Source organism: Rhinolophus hipposideros (genome assembly GCF_964194185.1).
Source record: "Rhinolophus hipposideros genome assembly, chromosome: 24".
NCBI classification, from domain to species: domain Eukaryota; kingdom Metazoa; phylum Chordata; class Mammalia; order Chiroptera; family Rhinolophidae; genus Rhinolophus; species Rhinolophus hipposideros.
The window spans coordinates 16256363-16276021 of NC_138070.1; the positions used below are offsets into that span (position 1 = coordinate 16256363).

The 19659-nt window shown below is 44.6% G+C and overlaps 1 pseudogene across 1 annotated transcript; it reads left to right on the top strand.

Annotated features, from left to right (window-relative positions):
* Nucleotides 1-12887: 12887 nt before the first annotated feature.
* Nucleotides 12888-13294, top strand: LOC308492466 (small ribosomal subunit protein eS17-like; annotated as a pseudogene). The gene has a single exon. The product of its transcript is annotated as a small ribosomal subunit protein eS17-like (transcript).
* The last annotated feature ends 6365 nt before the right edge of the window (nucleotides 13295-19659 follow it).

Sequence of the window (19659 nt, forward strand, 5' to 3'; positions counted from 1 at the left end):
TTTATGTAATTTTATTTATTGTTTATTTCATTTTAATTATTTTATTTTTGCCTAACATTTGTTTTTACGGGGTAAATTGCTCAGAGAGAGCCTGAGAGTCATTTTTTTCCTTAATATTCTATATAATTCTTCATAACTCCAGTGATTCTGTCATGCTTTTCCTACCATTTTACTGACTCCACTAGGCTGTTCTTTTCCTGAGGGCAAGGATACTCTGTCGTACGCACAGTACCCATCCAAACAGAGCCTGAGTAAATGAATGTCTCTTAAAATGATCTCTGAACAGGAGACATGACCCCCTGCCCACCAACAGCAATGCTGATATTGGGGGGAGATATCGGTGATTTCCACTCCGTCTTCCCAGATTTGAAACTCCTGATTTTCATCCCATGGTGGGTTCTAGTTGGGGAGCCATAGAACCACCTTTGGTGGACATCTGTGGGTGTTATGTGCCGGCAGTTCATCTCCTCCTTCTCTGAAAGCTGACAGCCCATCTCCTCCTTCTCTGAAAGCTGACAGTCCATCTCCTCCTTCTCTGAGCTGTTCTTCCACTGCTGCTCTGGGATTTGCCTCTTAACAAACTGGGTTTCCAGGTAAAAGTCCCCCAGAGAGATTTGGTTAAGAGGAAAAGTGTCCCATTTCTCCAATTCCTCTGATTTCAACCACTAGGGGATTGAAGAGAGCTGGGCTGGAGCTATTTAAATGGGCTTCTCTGTGGATACAGCACTTGTGTTGGAAATTGAGTTAAATTCAGCATGCATAAAGCATTCACAATGGCTCTTTACACCCCAGGAGTACTAAGATCCACTAATCTTCAGTCAAAACAATTAAAGCATGAAGGGTGGCATACTCATCCCCAAGGCGCTTGGGCATCTGGAAGTTAGGAAGAGACTGGACCACCCACATTTGGAGCTTTGACTTTGAGTGGTGCAATGACATGGCAGGAGACCTGAGACCCTGAGGATTCTGCCGGGTGTTGTGGAAAGTGGGCCTGGTCAGAGTCAAGTCAGCTCAGCACATCCATCTTTCCCTCCGCATAGCGGACACTTAGCGCGGCCCAGGCACTTTCAGTGCACCATCTCATTTCATCCTCACCATAGCTTTGTTCCCATCATCTCCTATTATAGTTGAGGAAACTGAGGCATAGGGAAGTTAAATAACGCATCCATCAGCGTCCCACAGGAAACAGATGGAACACATTCAAATTAGTCTAGTTGGAGAGGAGTTTAATAAAGGTACCGTTTACAAGGTGAGGGTAGTATATTCGTTTTCTATTGCTGCATAACAAATAGCCACAAATGTCATGGCTTTAAATAGCACCCAGCTATTAGTTCACTGTTCTATAAGTCAGTAACCCAGGCATGGGGTGGTTGGGATTTTTCTGCTCAGGTTCTCACCAGTTTGAAATCAAGATTTCGTCTGTGATCTCATCAGAGGCTCAGGGTTCTCTTTCAAATTCCTTTAAGTTGTTGGCAAAATTCAGTTCCTTGTGGTTGTAGGACTGACGTTTCTGTTTTCTTGCTAGGTTTTCTTCAGGGACTGCTCTCAGTTCTTAGAGATCACCCTCAGGTGCTTGACCTGGATCCCCCTCCATAGGCATTTCATGGCACGGATGTTTGCTCCTTTAAGGCCAGCAGGGGACAGTCTCTCACACTTCAAATCTCTCTAACTTCTTTGAAGGACTGTCTGATTAGGTCAGGACCTCCAGAATAATCTTCCTTTTGATGAACTCAGAGTCAACTGATTAGTAACTGAGTCACAGTGTGAAATCTTATCCTAATCACAAGTCCAGCCCACATGGGGTGGGGGGGGGCGATTGTACACGATGTGTTCACCAGGAAGCAGCGATCTTGGGGGCTATCTTAGTATTCTGCCATCCACAGGCAGGAAGTCAGAGACCATCAGGCATAGCTCAGCTCCCTGGGGATACCAATAGTGGGATTTGATTACTATCCTAGTCGTGAAAAGATGAGGAAAAGGGTGGTTACTAGAGCTGGTAAACACAGAGGACTGTGTGGAGAGAGCTACTTAGCAGACTGGGACCCCTGGTTGAGGGACACAGCTGGTCCATGCCAATGTAGCAAGGAGAGAGCTAGGGAATAAATACCTCCCATTCTTCTCTGCCTTTCATCTTCTGTTATTGCTCTCCATGGGCTGATCTGTACAGGAAGCTGGAAGGCAAGAGAGCCAACCCATTCATGCAGTCAAGAGAGGCCAACTCTCTTGTCCATTTCCCAGAGCAAAGAGCAGGATGGTGGCAGATGAAGAGTGGATTGTAAAGACAAGCAGAAGATATTCAGCACATGTAACGTCTTAGGGGTACACACCTGGTGATGACAGAACTGAGATTTGAGGTGTTGGTTGGGGCTTCAGTCTCATCTGAGGCTCAGCTGGGGAAGTGGGGGAGGACCCATCTGCAAGGTCACATAGTATTGGCAGAATTTAATGCCTTGTGGGCTATAAGACTGAGGGTCTCAGTTTCTTGCAGGCTGTCAGATGGAAGCTGCCCTTAGTGCCTAGCTGGTTGTTGAGCAGAGGCCACCTTTGGTTCCTTGCCACATAGGCCTGTCCAACATGGCTGCTTGTTTCATCAAAGCCTGCGAGGAGAGTCTCCTAGCAAGATGGGCATTACAATCTTATATAATATAACCATGAAAGTGGCTTCCTGTCCCTTTCACTGTATTCTATTGGTCAGAATCAAGTCACAAGTCCTGACCAAATGCAAGGGCAGGAGATTATACAAGGGGGTAAGAACTGGGAGGTAGGGATAATATGGGGCCAGCTTAGTGTCTGTCTGTACAGCTTGTATGAAGTAGACGGGGCCAGCCAAGTGGACATCTGATTTGCCAGAGGGAAACAGCAAGAGCCAAGGCCCTGAGGTTGGACCTTGCTTGGTAGGTTTAAAGAACAGCAGAGCCAAATGAGAGAGGAGGATGGGAGGAGAGGTTGGAGGGATAGTAGGGAGGGGTCAAATCATGTGGATCTTGTAGATCAGTCTTTTGGATTTTATTCTGGGTGTGATCAGGAACGCTGGAAGGTTCTGGGCAGTGGAATGTCAAGATCTGATTCATTATTTATCAAGATTTTTAAAAAATTGTGATAAAATACACATTACATAAAATTTATCATTTTAGGGCCGGCCCGGTGGCTCAGGCGGTTAGAGCACCATGCTCCTAACTCTGACGGCTGATGGTTCGATTCCCTCATGGGCCAGTGGGCTCTCAACCACAAGGTTGCCAGTTCAATTCCTCGACTCCCGTAAGGGATGGTGGGCAGCGCCCCCTGCAACTAGAAAACGGCAACTTGATCTGGAGCTGAGCTGTACCCTCCACAACTAAGATTGAAAGGACAACAACTTGACTTGGAAAAAAGTCCTGGAAGTACACTCTGTTCCCCAACAAAGTCCTGTAAAAAAAAAAAGTATCATTTTAACCATTTTAAAGGGTACAATTCAGTGGCATTTAGCACATTCATAATGTTGTACAACCATCACCTCTATTTAGTTCCAGAACATTTTCATCACCTCAAAAGGAAATCCTGTACCCATTAGCAGTCACTCCCCGTTCCCTCCTACCCCAGCCCTAGGCAACCAACTGATTAGCTTTCCGTCTATGAATTTGCCTCGTCTAGGTATTTCATATAAATGGAACCATGCGGTACGTACCTGGCATCTTTCATTCAGCATGATGTTTTAAGGTTCGTCTATGTTGTAGCATGCATCAATATTTCCTTTTTATGGCTGAATAATATTCCTTTGTATGGACATACCACCTTTTGTATATCCATTCATTCATTGATGGATATTTGGGAATTTTCTACCTTTGGGCCGTTGTGAATAATGCTGGTATGGAATTTGCTTTACAAGTATCTGTTTGAATACCTACTTTCAATTCTTGTGGGTATATCACTACACACACACACACATACACACACACACAGTGGAATTGCTGGGTCATGTGGTAATTCTAAGTTTGACTTGTTGGGGTGCAGCCAAACTGTTTTTCACAGCAGCTGTACCATTTTACATCCCACCGGCAGTGTATGAGGGCTCTGATTTCTCCACATCCTTGACAACACTTCTTATTGTTCATATTGTTGATTCCAGCCGTCTGTCTAGGAGTGAAGCGATTTCTCACTGTCATTTTGACTTGCTTTTCTCTGATGACTAATGACGTTGACCATCTTTTCCTGTTCTCTTTGGTCATATGCATATCTTCCTTGGAGAAATATCTGTTCAGATCCTTTGTCCACGTTTTAAACATTGGGTTGTCTTTTAGTTGCTGAGCTGTGAGAGTTTTTCATATTGATTTATTTGTATTGAGCTGTTATCATCACTCCCAGTGTGGCCCCTTCTGGATCCCTAGGCAACAAGAGTGTCCTCTGCTTAGCAGAAAGGGACTCTAAATGTCCCTTTCCTTAAGCAACCCACTCGCTGACTTGTCTACATAAATTTTCCTCCTGAGAGCAGAGCCAATAGTCCCTTTTCTCACCGGCCTCAGCCCTCCTGTGCAGCCCTCCTTCCTCTACAGTCTCCTTGGGATCCTGTTACCTAAATGCCTCCCCAGGGGCAGCTCAGCTGCCTTGTGGGGATTTCTGTAGCCGGCAGAAGGAGATTCTCTGAAGAGGAGTGTGGGCGTCCAGTTCCTGCCTCACCTCCTACTCCTACTGGGTTAGAGACTCAGAAACCCTGGGTGAGCCTGGAATTCTGCCTGCATCAGGCCTCTGTGCCCATGTTCCTTTTGGGGAGGCTTCGGGACAAATTGGGTCGTCAATCCAGCCTATGAGCACTGTGCGAGGAGTCAGAGGGCCCCCCCCCATTGCTATTGGTGTCTGGTCTGCCACCACGAGGCCATGTGGCTTTGCCAAAGTCACCAAGAGTCCCTGGACTCTGAAAAGGGCCTGCATTCCTGTTGGAAGGAGCCGGTTTGAACTTTTCAGATCCAGGATTCTGTGGTGGGTTTAAAAATGGTTCTATTCAGGATGTTACCTTCTTCTTAGGGACTCTGGAAAGATTGCAGAGCTAATGGTTTCGAAGCCCTCTATTAATTGAAGCCCTTTGCAAAGGTACCTGAAAAAGCACTGCTTCCCCCAGCATATCCTTCCAGAGACATCATGGTCCAGAGCCTGGTGGGTGACTCCAATTGGAGGTCAGCCCCCAGAGGCCAGGGCCACACTCCTCAGGTCCCCTCCCTTCCCTGACCCTCCGCCATCCGATGCTCTTGATAAACAGTGGCACTGGGCTGAATTTCCTGGTGCTCTGAGCAACTGAGCAGCGTGGCCACAAATCTGGACATCCTGGATATCATTTCTGAATCTGATTACCTGTGTCTCACAGGCGGGAGGAAGGTGGACAGATTTAGCTGCAGGATGTGTGACAGGGCTGCTTGGATCCTGTCTTCTTGCTTTATGGGCACGAGGTCTGAGGCATGCCGACGGTGCACGCTGCCTCTTCCTCCCCCACTATGGTCCAAATAGCCTTCCCTCCAACCCCACCCAGAACGAATTGATTTGTTTTTATTGTTTCTCCACTCTTAATTATAACATAATGCATACTTGTTGTAAACAAGGTCCAAAGAACACAGAACTGTTTACAATAGAAAGTGATGGTTCTTCCTGCCCCACTTGAACCTCATTTTCTAGAGTCACAGGTGGAAAGTGTGGAGTGATTATTACCAGCCCCCAGGGTCTTTATGATAAACTTAAAATATATATGTGATAGTAACAACTGTAAACTACAGGGTGCTTACTATGGGATGGGCGATTATGCTCTAAGTTGCTAGAAGAATTAAATGGGTTAATTCAAGGCTGGCAGAATAGTTGTATCCATGTTAAAAGAAAGAGGAAACTGAAGCTCAAAGGTTTTAAGTAGCTTGTCCCAAATCACCCAGCTAATAATGAGAGAGGCAGGATTTGAATGCTGGCCCCATGTGTGTTTGCCTAATACAACATATATGCATGCATACAGACAGGTACACAGATTTCTTTCCTACAAAAATTGGATTGCACCATACTTTTGGTACTGAAGCTCTTCTTCATTTAATGATATATTGTGGAAATTTCTTTAGATTAGTGTAAATACATGCACATTTTGTTTTTTCAAGTATTTTAACATCTGAAGAGTGTTCCAGAGTATGGATGGGTTGAAATGTATACAATCTGGTCCCAAGAAAGAAACGCTTAAGTTATTTCTAAATTTTTGCTTGAAAACCCTCATTACTGTGATCACAGATGCATGCCTTTAAAACATTTTTAAAAGGTGCTTTATGCACATAGTAAACATTCAAATGGTTTCCCAGGGTAGACAATGCCTGCGTGTCTCCTGATCCCCTTAACAGGGAAGCCATTGTCAGCAGTTTTTTTCTGGAATCTTCCAGAGAGGTAGTGTGTACTTTCAAGTATATGTGCATAAATGCACAGTATATATATTCACACATGCACACATGTAGACACACATATACACACAATATATACAATATATGCAAACACATATTTTTTGGCCCATTAGTTATATAACACACACTGTGCTATAAACTTGCTTCTTTTTCATTTAACAACATATATGGGACGTTATTATACATCAGTCCATATAGGTCTCCTACATTCATATTTATATGTTTAATTTTGAAGAGGTAATATAGTCATTGTTAAATTATATAAAATAAAATACATTAAAGATATGTATGTGCAATATATATGAATCTATTTGAAGGAATACAGTGAAAAATCTCCCTCCTACTTTTATGCCACCCTTTTTCCCCACAAGTAACTATGATTCTCAGTTTTTATATTCTTCCAGAGTTTTTAATACACATATATGCAAATATATCTATATTCTTATTTTATCCCCCTTCTTTTACTCAAGAATAATGCACTATATATACATTTTACAACTTGCTTTTTTTTCATCTCACACTGTATTTTGGAGATATTTCCATTTCCCCCCACCTTCCCTCCCTCCCTCCTTTCCTTCCTTCCTTCCTTTCTTCCTTTCTAACAATTGCATATAGAATTCCGTTGCATCTGTTTCATTCTTTTAGAAAGTATTCTTTCAATTCATTAAATAAGAGATACATGCACAGGTACAAAACTCAGAAGGTGCAGAGGGGTAGCCAGGGAAACGTCCATTTCTCCCAGTTCTGGCTCCAATCACTCAATTTCTTCCTCTGGAAGCAAGCACTCTGCACTGTCACACTATCCTTTTGGAAATGGGCTCTATATTAATGTGTGTGTACACACGTGTGCATACACACACACTCTTTTTCTTCCTTTCTCAGCCTCAAGCAAGGACGCAGTGACTAGCCTGCATAAACAACCTTTCTGTTCAGGTGTAGATACATCTAGATATAAAGTCATTAAGTTCAGTGTTCTGTGCATTTCCTGTTTTGGGGATATTGCCAAGATTCCTGCCCAGGAGGGTGCCACATACATCTGGACGTGGATGCTCAATGCTCAGGGTCTGAGCTGGCTCAGAAGGACTGAGGGCAAGACTCCCTCCAAGCCTTTGCTCGGTTTTCCCTTTGTGTCCCATCTCCCAAGGTTTCTCCCCAGCCCAGCCTTCAGGACCAGCCTCCTCTTGGGGTGTGCTTGCTCCTGTATTCCCATCCAACTGAAGCTAGGCTCACAGGCCTTAAGTTATCACCCAGCCCATGTGCCCCTAAGGGTCTTCTCTGGAAGTCAATAGGTAGAAGACAACAACAGCTCCCCCGGCCAAATACATGAATCAGAGCGCTGCTGTGTTCAACACTATTAAACCAGGAGTCTTTATTGCAGGACTTTACAGGGCCTTTTATATGCTAACATCCATTAGGGGCTCTAAGAGATCTTAGAGTGTGTGGACACGATTCCAGAAATGCTGACATGGTTTCACTGCTTCGTTGTACTTCAGGGGAGTCGGAAGCCCAGAGAGGGAAGGCGACTTGTCCAAGATCACACAGTGATGGTGGAGATCTGAATTTCCAGCAATTCTAAATGTGGACAACCAGGGCGTCCTCGTGCCCTGGAGGGAACAGCAAGACGTATGGATTCATTAAATTTAAAATAATTGCAAAACATCCTTCAAAAGTACTAAGATCACGCAAACAAGGAAAGATAGAAACTGTCCCAGACTGGGGGAGACCAAAGGGACGTGACGATTATACGCATCACCTTATCCTGGGTTGGATTCACGGTAGTAAAAAAAAAAAGAAAAAACACCAAAAAACTGTTGGACTCTGAATGAAGTCTGTCGTGCTCATTAGTGTGGCGCCAATGTCGAGATCTTAGTTTTGACCCATGTACTATGTGGTCATGTAAAATATGAATATGGGCGGGTCCTGGGTGAAGGATAATACCATGTTATCTTTACAACTCTTCTGTACATTTCAAATGATTTCGAAATAAAAACGTTAAAACATGCATATATTATTTATGCTAAATCAGACTCCATCGACTGGTGGATTCAGCCATAGAAAAAACAGAAGCAAGCCCCAAATCTACGAGAAGGCTGTATGAAAATATCTTTGGAAAAACTCACAAGCACGCGGATCATTTGGTTCATTGTGAGGAGGGCCCCTGGGTGGCTGGTGTACAAGGAGGGAGGCTTTTAACAGTTTATCCCTTAATAAAGCCTTCTGGATTTTGAACTATTAGATGTACTGTCTTTCAACAGTTACATTTTAAAAATAATTGAAGGGAGGAAATTTTTAATGGAAATATGTTAATTGTGACCTTTTTGGGGGGCAAAGGGAATGAAGAAACAAATGTTCCTTGACTTAACGATGTCATGATAAACCCATCATAAGTTGAAAATATCTGAAGTCAAAAATTCATTTAATACACTAACATACCGAAAATCATAGCATACTTAGTCTAGCCTATCTTAAACGTGTTCAGAAAACGTATAGTAGTCCACCTTTAGGCAAAATCATTTAACACGAAGCCCATTTTAAAAAAATGTTAACTATCCCATGTCATTTATTATGTGTATCCTTCTCACACCATTGTAAAGTTGGAAAACCGTAAGTCGAAAAATCATAAATTTGAACCGTTATCAGTCAGGGACTGTCTGTAAAAGTAACAATCCTACTTGTTTCTAGCATTCATTAAAGCTCCTACTATGCACTGTGGAACTGGGATTATCTCATTGAATCCCCTCAACAATGCATGACCCATGTTTTACAGAAGAACCATTTGCCCACATTGTCATATGGAAAGGGACAGAGCTGGAATTTGAGGTCAAATCTGCCTCTTTCCATAATGTGAGTTTTAAATCACTCTTTCTACACGAGAGGATATGCACACAGGGGGCGAAGGCTGCAAAGAAGATGGGGCCTGCAGCAGATGCTGATGGGGCCCTGCCATATGCCCTCGCTCCATGCCATTTCAGGGCATACCAGCCTGACTTCCTCATCTCTGCATTTCTCTGCTCAGGGAGGCTCTCTCTGGCCACTGGACCTGCTCTGCCTATGCTCTGGCTGGTGGGAAGGGCTGGTGAATGACGCCACCGTCAATGACTGCTAATACGACTTGGTGCATAAATACCCTGGCTCTCTCCCTTCTGGATCAGAGTGACACCCCATGTCCTTCGGGTGAGAGGATTGAGTCCTGTTGCCCATGGTAGCCTGCTTGATAACACATCCTTTGTTGGCTACCTTCCCTTCCTTATCTTTTTTTAAAGATTTTTATTAAAATATAGCTAATCTACAATATTATATTAATTTCAGGTGTACAACATAGTGGTTAAACATTGGTATAATTTAAGAAACAATCCCTATGACTAGTCTAGTACTCACCTGGCACTATACATAGTTATTACCATATTATCCACTAATTCCCTAGGCTTTACCTCACATCCCCATGATTATTTTGTAACTATCACGTTGTACTTCTTAACCCCTTCCCCTTTGTCACCCTGTTCCCCACGCCCTTCCCATCTACCACCCCAATAAATCTAGTACCCATCTGACACCATGCATAATTATTACAATATTATTGACTATATTCTTATGCGATACTTTACATCCCCATGATTACTTTGTAACAACCAATTTGTACTTCTTTTTTTTTTTAAAGGTTTTATTATTACTTTTTAAAGATTTTATTGGGAAAGGGGAACAGGACTTTATTGGGGAACAGTTCCAGGACTTTTTTTCAAGTCAAGTTGTTGTCCTTTCAGTCTTAGTTGTGGAGGGCGCAGCTCAGCTCCAGGTCCAGTTGCCATTGCTAGTTGCAGGGGACACAGCCCACCATCCATTCCAGGAGTCGAACCTAACCAGCAACCTTGTGGTTGAGAGCCCACTGGCCCATGTGGGAATCGAACCGACAGCCTTTGGAGTTAGGAGCACAGAGCTCCAATCACCTGAGCCACCAGGCCGGTCCCCCCAATTTGTACTTCTTAATCCCTTCCCCTTTTTCACTCATCCCCAAACCCTTTCCCATCTGGAAACCATCAAAATGTTCTCTGTATCTATGAGTTTGTTTGTGTTTTTATTTGTTTATTTTGTTCTTTAGATTCAATTGTTAGAAAGGAAGAAAGGAAAGAAGGAAAGAAGGGAGGGAGGGAAGGTGGGGGGAAATGGAAATATCTCCAAAATACAGTGTGACATGAAAAAAAAGCAAGTTGTAAAATGTACATATAGTGCATTATTCTTGAGTAAAAGAAGGGGGGTAAAATAAGAATATAGATATATTTGGAAGAATATAAAAACCGAGAATCATAGTTACTTGTGGGGAAAAAGGGTGGCATACAAGTAGGAGGGAGATTTTTCACTGTATTCCTTCAAATAGATTCATATGTATTACACATACATATCTTTAATGTATTTTATTATGTATAATTTAACAATGACTATATTACCTCTTCAAAATTAAACATATAAATATGAATGTGGGAGACCTATATGGACTGATGTATAATAACGGCCCATATATGTTGTTAAATGAAAAACAAGCAAGTTTATAGCATAGTGTGTGTTATATAACTATATATATATACTTTCTCAGCCTCAAGGTTGCCGGTTGGACTCCTCCATTCCCACAAGGGATGGTGGGCTGCGTCCCCTGCAACTAACAACGGCAACTGGACCTGGAGCTGAGCTGCACCCTCCACAACTAAGATTGAAAGGACAACAACTTGACTTGGAAAAAAGCCATCCAAGAGCTTCCCCCCCCAAAACAAGTACCTTTAAAAAAAAAAGGAGGTGGTACATATATACAATGGAATATTGCTTGGCCAGGAAAGTGAATAGGTTCTTGCCATCTGTGGTGGCATAGATGGACCTGGAAGGTATTGTGCTGAGTGGAGTGTCAGACAAAGAAAGACACATGCAATGAGATTTCGCTGATATGTGGAATCTTGGCCATTGTAAACAATGCTGCAATGAACATATGGACGTACACGTCCCCTCAAAGCAGTGTTTTGGGTTTCTTCAGATAAATACCTTGAAGTGGGATTACTGGGTCCTTCTTTGTCTCTTGTTATAGACTTTGTTTTAAAGTCTATTTTGTCTGGTGTAAGTATTGCTACCCCAGATTTTTGGTTTGTTTTTTTGTTTTCATTTCCATTTTCATGAAATAGCGTTTTCCATCCCTTTACTTTCTGTCTGTGTGGGTCTTTCAATCTGAAGTGAGTCTCTTGTAGGCAGAACATGTAAGGGTCTTGTTTTCTTATCCACTCAGCCACCCTATGTCTTTTGAGTGGGGCATTTAATCCATTTACATTGAAACTAATTGTTAATACACATGTAGCTATCGCCATTTTATTATTCATAATTTTGATCTTTTTTTTTTTCATCTTAAATAAATCCCTCTAACATTCCTTGTAATACTGGTTTGGTGATGATGAACTCCTTTAGCTTTTTGCGTGTCTGGGAAGGTCTTTCTCTGTCCTTCAATTCTAAATAATAGCTTTGCTGGGTAACCTTAGTTATAAGTCCTTGCTTGCTATAAAAACTTCTTTGTTGAAGTTCCTTGAGTGTCCTTATAACCATTGTTTTGATCTCTATGTGGTAGGTTGCTTGCCTCCATTTCATTTAGTTCTTTTTCTGGATTTTTCTCCTGTTCTTTCATTTGGGATGCATTGCTTTGTTTCTTCATTTTGGCTGCTTCTCTCTTTGTTTCTATGTATTAGGTAGATCTGCTACATCCCCCAGTCTTGGCCAGGTGGCCTTATGTAGTAGGTGACCTGTGGGGTCTTGTGGCACAGTCTCCCTGGTCACTAGTACAGGGTGCTCCAGGAGTGTCCCTTGCATGGGTTGTGTGTACCCTGCTGTTATAGCTGACCTTGGTTACTATTGGCACGTCAGTGGGTGAGATTGACTTTCAGGCTGATTGGCTGTGGGTTTGACCACGTACACAGCTTAAGGGATGCTGTGTGTAGGACTTACCCCACTGAGTGGTATTCACCCCAGCAAGCTCTGGTGCCTGTTGAGACCATCCTTTGGATGCGCCACTTGTGGGGCTAATTGGGCGGTGTTCTGCTGTGGTCTGAATCCAACCTCCAAGTGTGTGGGTTCTGGGCCCTCTTGAGTGGCTCCAGGGCACTGCCTGTGACCGGCCAGGGACTATTGGGTCAGAGCTACGAAGAGATCCACCTTGTTTGCTGCTTCTGCTAACCCTGGAGACGTGGGGGAGAGGCCACCCTGAGAACCAAGGACATCTGCCACTAATATTGGGCCACAAAATGCCAGGACACCCCAAGGCCTGCTGCCACCTTCCAGCTTCCTTAAAGTTCAGCCACTAATAAAGCTTCATGTGGTACACAAGCTGGGTGAGGCAGGGGCTCAGAGAGTCACTACAGTGGGAAGAGTTGTGGTCACCAGGTTAATGTAAATTCTAGTTTGGTGCCATGCTGAGCCTGAAGCTACTCAGGAAAAGTGTCAGAGCAGCTCTTTCACCGGGGACCTGCCAAGATGGGCTGCATTCGCACTAAGACCGTGAAGAAAGTGGCCCAGGTCATCATCGAGAAGTATACACACACCTGGGCAATGACTTCCACACCAACAAGCGCACATGCGAGGAGATCGCCATTATTCCAAGCAAGAAGTTCTACAACAAAATAGCAGGCTATGTCGCACACCTGATGAAGTGGATTCAGAGAGGTCCCGTAAGAGGTATCTCCATCAAGCTGCAGGAAGCGGACAAAGAAAGGAGAGAGAATTATGTTCCTGAGGGCTCAGCCCTGGGTCAGGAGATCGTTGAAGTTGATCTGAACATTAAGGAAATGCTGAAGCTCTTGGACTTTGGCCGTCTGTCCAACCTGCAGGTCACTCAGCCTACAGTTGGGATGAATTTCAAAACACCTCGTGGAGCCGTTTGAATCTTCCTGCTGTGCTGTCATAGTTTCAATAAAACATGGACAACCAAAAAACACAACAAAACCAAACCAAAGTGTCAGAGCACACTGAGGCCAGTCGTCCCCTGCCTGGGGTCTGTCAGACTCTGATAGTTTTCTGACAAAGAGTGAAATGCAGGTGGGGCTAGCTGCTTGTGGAGAAAGGGCCTGGGGGCAGTTGGGTGGGGTAGGGCGCAGTGAGTCAGTGGGGCGGACCTGCAGAGCTCATCAGACCAATCAGATTCAGATTTGGTGTAAGTGTAGGAGGAGGGCTCAACATAGGAAAGATGGTGCCTGCCTGCCGGCTGCACGGGAGAAGGACCCCCCACACAGAGAAATGGCTACTGTCCTCCAGCCCTCAACATGAAACAACACAACTCAGTCTGTACCCCTCATATGTCTCTCACACCCCCCGAGTTACTGTCCCTCTGCTGGAGCCCAAAGTGAGTGCCTGGGAGCGAGAGAGACTGTGCCCTGGGCCTGTAAGAGGACGCCTGTGTTTCCTGCTGCTTTCTTTTCCACCAGGATGGTTGGAATCCCCACTGTTTTTCACAGCCAGATATTGTGGGGACTCTTCTTCCCAGCACCAGTACTGGGCTGGGGACAGCATGGGGCTTGGCCTCCGAGGTTCTCTGAGAGGAACCTCCCAGGATATCCCTCCCAATTTTCATCCACCGCGTGGAAGTTTGGGGTTAGCCAGTTCCGCATCTCCACCCCTCCTACCAGTCTTGACGTGGCTTTTTCTTTATATCTTTGGTTATAAAACTTCTGTTCAGCCAGACTTAAGGTGGTTCTCCAGGTTGGTTGTTGTATAATTTAGTTGTGATTTTAATTTGTTCACTGAAGAGAACAGGCAGGGTGCTTGTCTACTCCACCATGTTGGATCTCCTCCCTTCCTTGTCATACTTCCCTTCTCTCCTACCAGATTAACCACCTGTAATGCAAATATTCACTCTGGGTCTACTTCTGAGAGCTTCCAGTTTAAGATAAACTCCTGATGTAATCTGGAGAAGATAGAGAAGACTGCCCAGAGTAAGTGAATTTTATTTGTTTTTACGTTTAAAAAACTAAGATGTCTTTTACAGTCAGTGAAATGCTCAATCTTAAGGTTACATTTAGGTCAATTTGATAAAAGTGTGCCCTTGTGTAACCTACACCCCTATCAAGAGAGTGCATGTCCATCACCCCAGAAAATTTCCTTGGGCATCTTCCCAGGCTCTCCCCCATCCCCAGAAGCAAACACTCATCTGATTTCTATTACTGTAGGTTACTTTTTTCTAGTCTAGAACTTCTAAACGGAATCATGCAGGAAATACTCGTTTGTGTCTTGTTTCTCTCACTCAGCAGAATGCTTTTGAGAGTCCTCTACACTGTAGCTTGTGTCAATAGCTCATTTCTTTATTTTATTTTTTATTGTTGGTTAGTATGAATATTCCACAGTTTGTTTATCCATTCTCCTGTTGATGGACATCTGAGGTATTTCTGAGTTTTGCCTATCATGAATCGAGTTGCTATGAACATTCTTGCACAAGACTTTATGAGGACCTATGTTTTCATTTCCTTTAGGTAAATTCCTTGGAGCAGGATTAATTGGCCATATAATTGGTCATTAATTGGTCAGTGTAAGTTTGACTTTTTAAGAAGCTGCAAAATAGTTTACAGAGTGGCTATACCGTTTTGTACTCACACCCACAATACATGAGCATTCCAGTTCCTCCCCATCCCTGTCAACATTTGACGTCCTTGGTATTTTTCATGTTACCCATTCAACTGACAGGGCAAGGGCAAGTCGACCCCTGAAGGGTGGGGGAATAAAGGCTCCCAGAGTGTCAGCATTACCCAAACAGCATCACGGTTGCCAAATACAGGTGATTTCTTTGACAGTTTCAAGGAACAGTGGAACCCCCCCTATGGAGAGCCAACTCTCAACACCTTTTTTTTTTCTTTTTTCCCCTCTTTCCCATTCGGTGCTGACAGCAGACAGCATGCCCCTAGGGCTCAGGCCAAGACGTCTAGCTGTAAGCTCTTTAGTCTTTCAGGTGTGAGCAGGTAATTTTCTTTTTTTTTTTTTTGGCTTTAAAAATTCTTTTCTTTGTGCTTCTTTTCTGCTTCTGTTGGACCAGGGGAATCGGATTATTCACAGAGTGCAGGCAATTTTACGAGAAGTTTAAAAGCAAATCCATCTGAACTGAGTTACAATGTGCTGATGGCTGACCCCCTCACACGTGCGCATCCAGTGAGCTGCAGAATGGGAAGTCAGCACCAGCAGGGGCCAACTTCGCATCCTGACCTTCCAGTCATGCTGGGCTCTCTGAGGCTGCGTTTTGGACAACTCACTCCTCTGCTTGAAGCTATTCATTGGCTCCCATCATCTAAAGAATGAAATACACACTCCACAAACCTTCTAGTGAAAGGTATTCTCCATCTCCTTCCTCTCTGTTCCAGTTCCACTGACTTTGTTGGGTGTCTCCAATACACCAAGCTCACTCCTGCCCCAGGGCCCTTGCACTTGCTGTCTCCTTGCTTGGAACACTCTACCTGCTCTTTCTGGGTGGACTTCTTAATCATGGGTTTCAGCTTTTCAGCATTATTGCCACCTCTTCGGAGATTATCTTCCCTAATCACCGAATCAAACTCATTTCTTTATAGAACTAGACTCCTACTCTTTTTGTTACCAATAAAGTATGTATCAGAGACATAGGCGTTCCCCTCCACCAATCTTGAGGGACAAGAGGCAAGTGCCAACAACCCACTTCTGGTTTGACGGTGCAGTCTTACACCTACTTCTGTTGGGAGCACAGTGATATCTGTGCAGCGCCATTCCCAGGCTTGTCCGTACCAGGTAAAATAATCGTCAGAATGCTGTGATTCCCTTTGGAAGTTATTGCCACAGGACATGGCAACCATTTCTAAAGTCGTACGAATTTTTTTCCAGAGCCCTTTGCTCGCAGTGTACTTTGAAGACAAGTTGTGAACATTATAAATATTCACATGAGCCTTAACAGTTATAAATATTGCTCTGAAAAATGAGACTGTGTGCTCCTAAGAATATTCTCAATCTCACATCTTATCAAATCTGGTTTTCAAACTTTGTTTTCTAAAGCAGGAGGTATCTAGGCCTTCGTCACTGCAGCGGACAAGAGCCTTCCCCTTCAGCTCCTTCTGTGACATCCTCTGTTAAGGGTGAAGACTCGGCATTGTTAAGGCCAGGCTCTGAGATTCATTATTTGTCATTTTAACAAAAAAGCTGGCTCTTAGAGCTCAATTTTACTAGCAGACATGAAGAAGGGATTTAAAAACATAGGCATTTGTATCTAATAATAAAACAAGGGTCATAGATCATGGGTTTTTAAAAGAACCATCATACTCTAATTCATTTATTTGGTTGTTTATTTTCTTCTCTGGTTTCCCCATGAAATGATGAACTCCATGGCGGCAAAGCTATGCATGTCCCCTTCATAACTATAATCTCAGCAACTAGCACATAATAGGTGCTCAGTAAACATTTGTTGAACTGATGAATGGATGGATGGATGAATGGTATGCTACTTGGGCAAGAATACCAAGAAAATGCTCCCACCAATCAGGATGTTTATTGTGTCCTCTGTGGGTGGGGAGGGGTCTTCTGTTCTCAGTAAATCTTGGTGTTTTGCTAAGGAATGCAACTTCACCCACACACACGCACACACACACTCGTAACTCTTCCTACTCTCCTGTCTTCAGCTCCCACATGGCTAAACCAGCATAATCCAGGGGAAAACATTCCCTATCACTACTCAAAAAGGTGCTTTTGACCCTTTTGGGCTCCTGTTTCTGGGAGAACAACCTTTCAACTCTCTATCTTCCAGAGATGTTGCAGTCATAGCCGTGAGAGTATTTTGAAAAGATCATGTGACTTTCAGAGGGGAGAAGCTAGCCATCAGAACCAGGGGTCAGTGGGGTCCTGTTTGTCCCATTCTTGTTTCATTTCAGGGTGTCAGAGGCCTCGCTGGGATGTACACACCATCCATGGACCCTGGCGTCTCTTGAGTGAGCTTTCTGAAGATGTCGCAGCAGCACATGACTCCCAGAATCCAGGCGCATCTAAGGGACAACCATAGGCAAAGTGGTTTTCAAATGGTGTCAGGGGCTCTCAGGTAGGGTGGTTAGATTTCACAAATAAATTCTGATTTTCTAGGCCAAGGAGTATAATTGGAGAGAATAAGAGAAACTCCATTCCTTACGCAACTCCCAAATTTTGTCTTGGCTTAGGTGGTCCTACTTGTGTTTTCTTGTATTTAAGGCAGGTAGCATCTTGTCTCAGTCGGGCTTCTCCCAAAGCAGAGCCTGAGACGAGGGTTGGGGTGCTGGGATTCAGGTGCAAAGAAGTGCAAGAAGCAGGAGTGAGGGAACAGAAGACAAGAAAGGAGGGAGAGCCAACATCCAGGGAGTTTGGGAGCTGCTTATCGCTGTAGGAAGTGGGGCTCGAGCCGGCCAGACACGCTTTGAGGATCTGTGCCTAGAAAGCTTCAGGATTGTCTCTCTGAGGGGTGGGACGGGGGGCAGCATTCATCCCCCAACTCCCGTCCCCTGCTGGAGGGTTCCCCTTGGGCTGTGAACTCCTTCACTTCCCAGCTGTACCTGCAGGAGAACTGAGCTGTTTCTTCACCTTTGGAGAACACCCAAGGCAGCAAAGGGAGGCAGCTCCCTGGCTTGTCCTTGAGATGGGTCATGGCCAGCGTGAGTGGAACTGTGTATGGAACAGGGACATGGAAACCTGAGATGGGCCAAGGGGTTGTGATACAGGCAAACAGTCTGTCATCAGGTATAAATGCTAAGGATGGCAACAGAATCAGTCGAGAATCGCGGTCAGGGAAGTGAGCTCTGGAGCTAGACTGCCTAGATTCAAATTCCAGTGCCATTCTACAGCATTGGGACAGTTCCTTAGCCTCTCTGAGCCTCAGGTTCCTCATCTGTACAATGGGAACAAGCCCAGTGCCTCCGTCCTAGAGTGAATGTTGGTTGGAATAAGACACAGGAAGTTCTTAGCACAGTCACAGACACAGGAGAAGTCCCCAGCGAGTATCTGGGTTGTTCACAGTATCTTGACATGAGCTTTGAATTCTATCCTGAAAGTGGAAGGAGGCAGCAGATGTGGATATGCCTTAGAATGCTCTGCGATGCCCAGGAAAGTTAGGAAACAAGGAGAGAAGATGAAAGGCAGTTGGGGCCACACCAAATGAACCAGGAGGGAGTTGTCCACTTTAGGCACTTGTTCCTGACTCATGGTCACTCCCCACCTTTCGTCAGCGATTCACTGGGACCATGGGACAGTCCCTGCTCTCCCTCCTCCTGAGTGCTCACCCATCTCCCGGCCTCAACCCCTCAGCCGATTCTCTTTGTTAGCCATAAACACAAATCCTGTTATCTTCCCTCTCTGCTAGCACTTGCCCCGTGATTTAAGCTGCCTTACCTTCCCCTTTCGTCAGCCCTGTGCCCCTCTTGTCGTATATCTTCCCATTTATCTACTTCCTGGATCGATGCGTGGGGGAAAATGGCCAGCTGCCTGCTCAGCCTCCGGAGCCCGCTCTTCTTCTTGGGCCAGTATTTCTTGTTAAGCTTCTGTCTGGCCATGTTTGGTTTCTCATTAGGTTTCTTCCCGGGCGTGGCAGTATTTCTTGTTCCCGCACAGCACAGCCTGGAGATCCCTAGTAATTCTTAAATGGTGAGATGGAGACGCGTATCTTGAGAGCGTTCTGGAATCCATCTGGCAGGGGCTTAAAGTGGCACGTGAAGGACTTGTGGGTAGAAGGATGGTGGGGGCAGCTCCCATGGCCCACGGCGGTCCTGGTGGGTCCTCCGTCACACCGGGGGTTTGCTCCTGTGCCTGCTGCTGCCACCCACACCTTGTGTCATTCTACCTCTGAGTTATTGCAACAGGCTTTTCAGGGGTTCCCTGGTGTCAGCCCCATCCCACGCCATCATTGGGAAGAGCCCAGCTCTGCCGATAACTCATGTGTGGGTAAGTCATCCCTCTCCCTGACTCAGTTTCCTTGCCTATGGAATGAGATAGTTTCTCTTTCTCTTTTTCTTTATTTCTTTACTTAACAAGCACGGGACATGTAAAGTGTGTTCATTATGTGCCAGGTAGTCTTCTAAATACTTTCCAAAGACTAACACAGTTAAATTTTCCTAACCACTCTGTGACAGAGATACAAGTATTGTCTCTGTTTTACAGATGGGAAACTGTGGCACAGAGAGGTTAAGCAACTTGCTTATGGTCACACAGCTATTAAGTGGCACAGGCAGGATTCAAACCTAGGCCCTGGCTCTACAGCACATGCACTTAAGAGGTGACTCCTTTTGGTCTT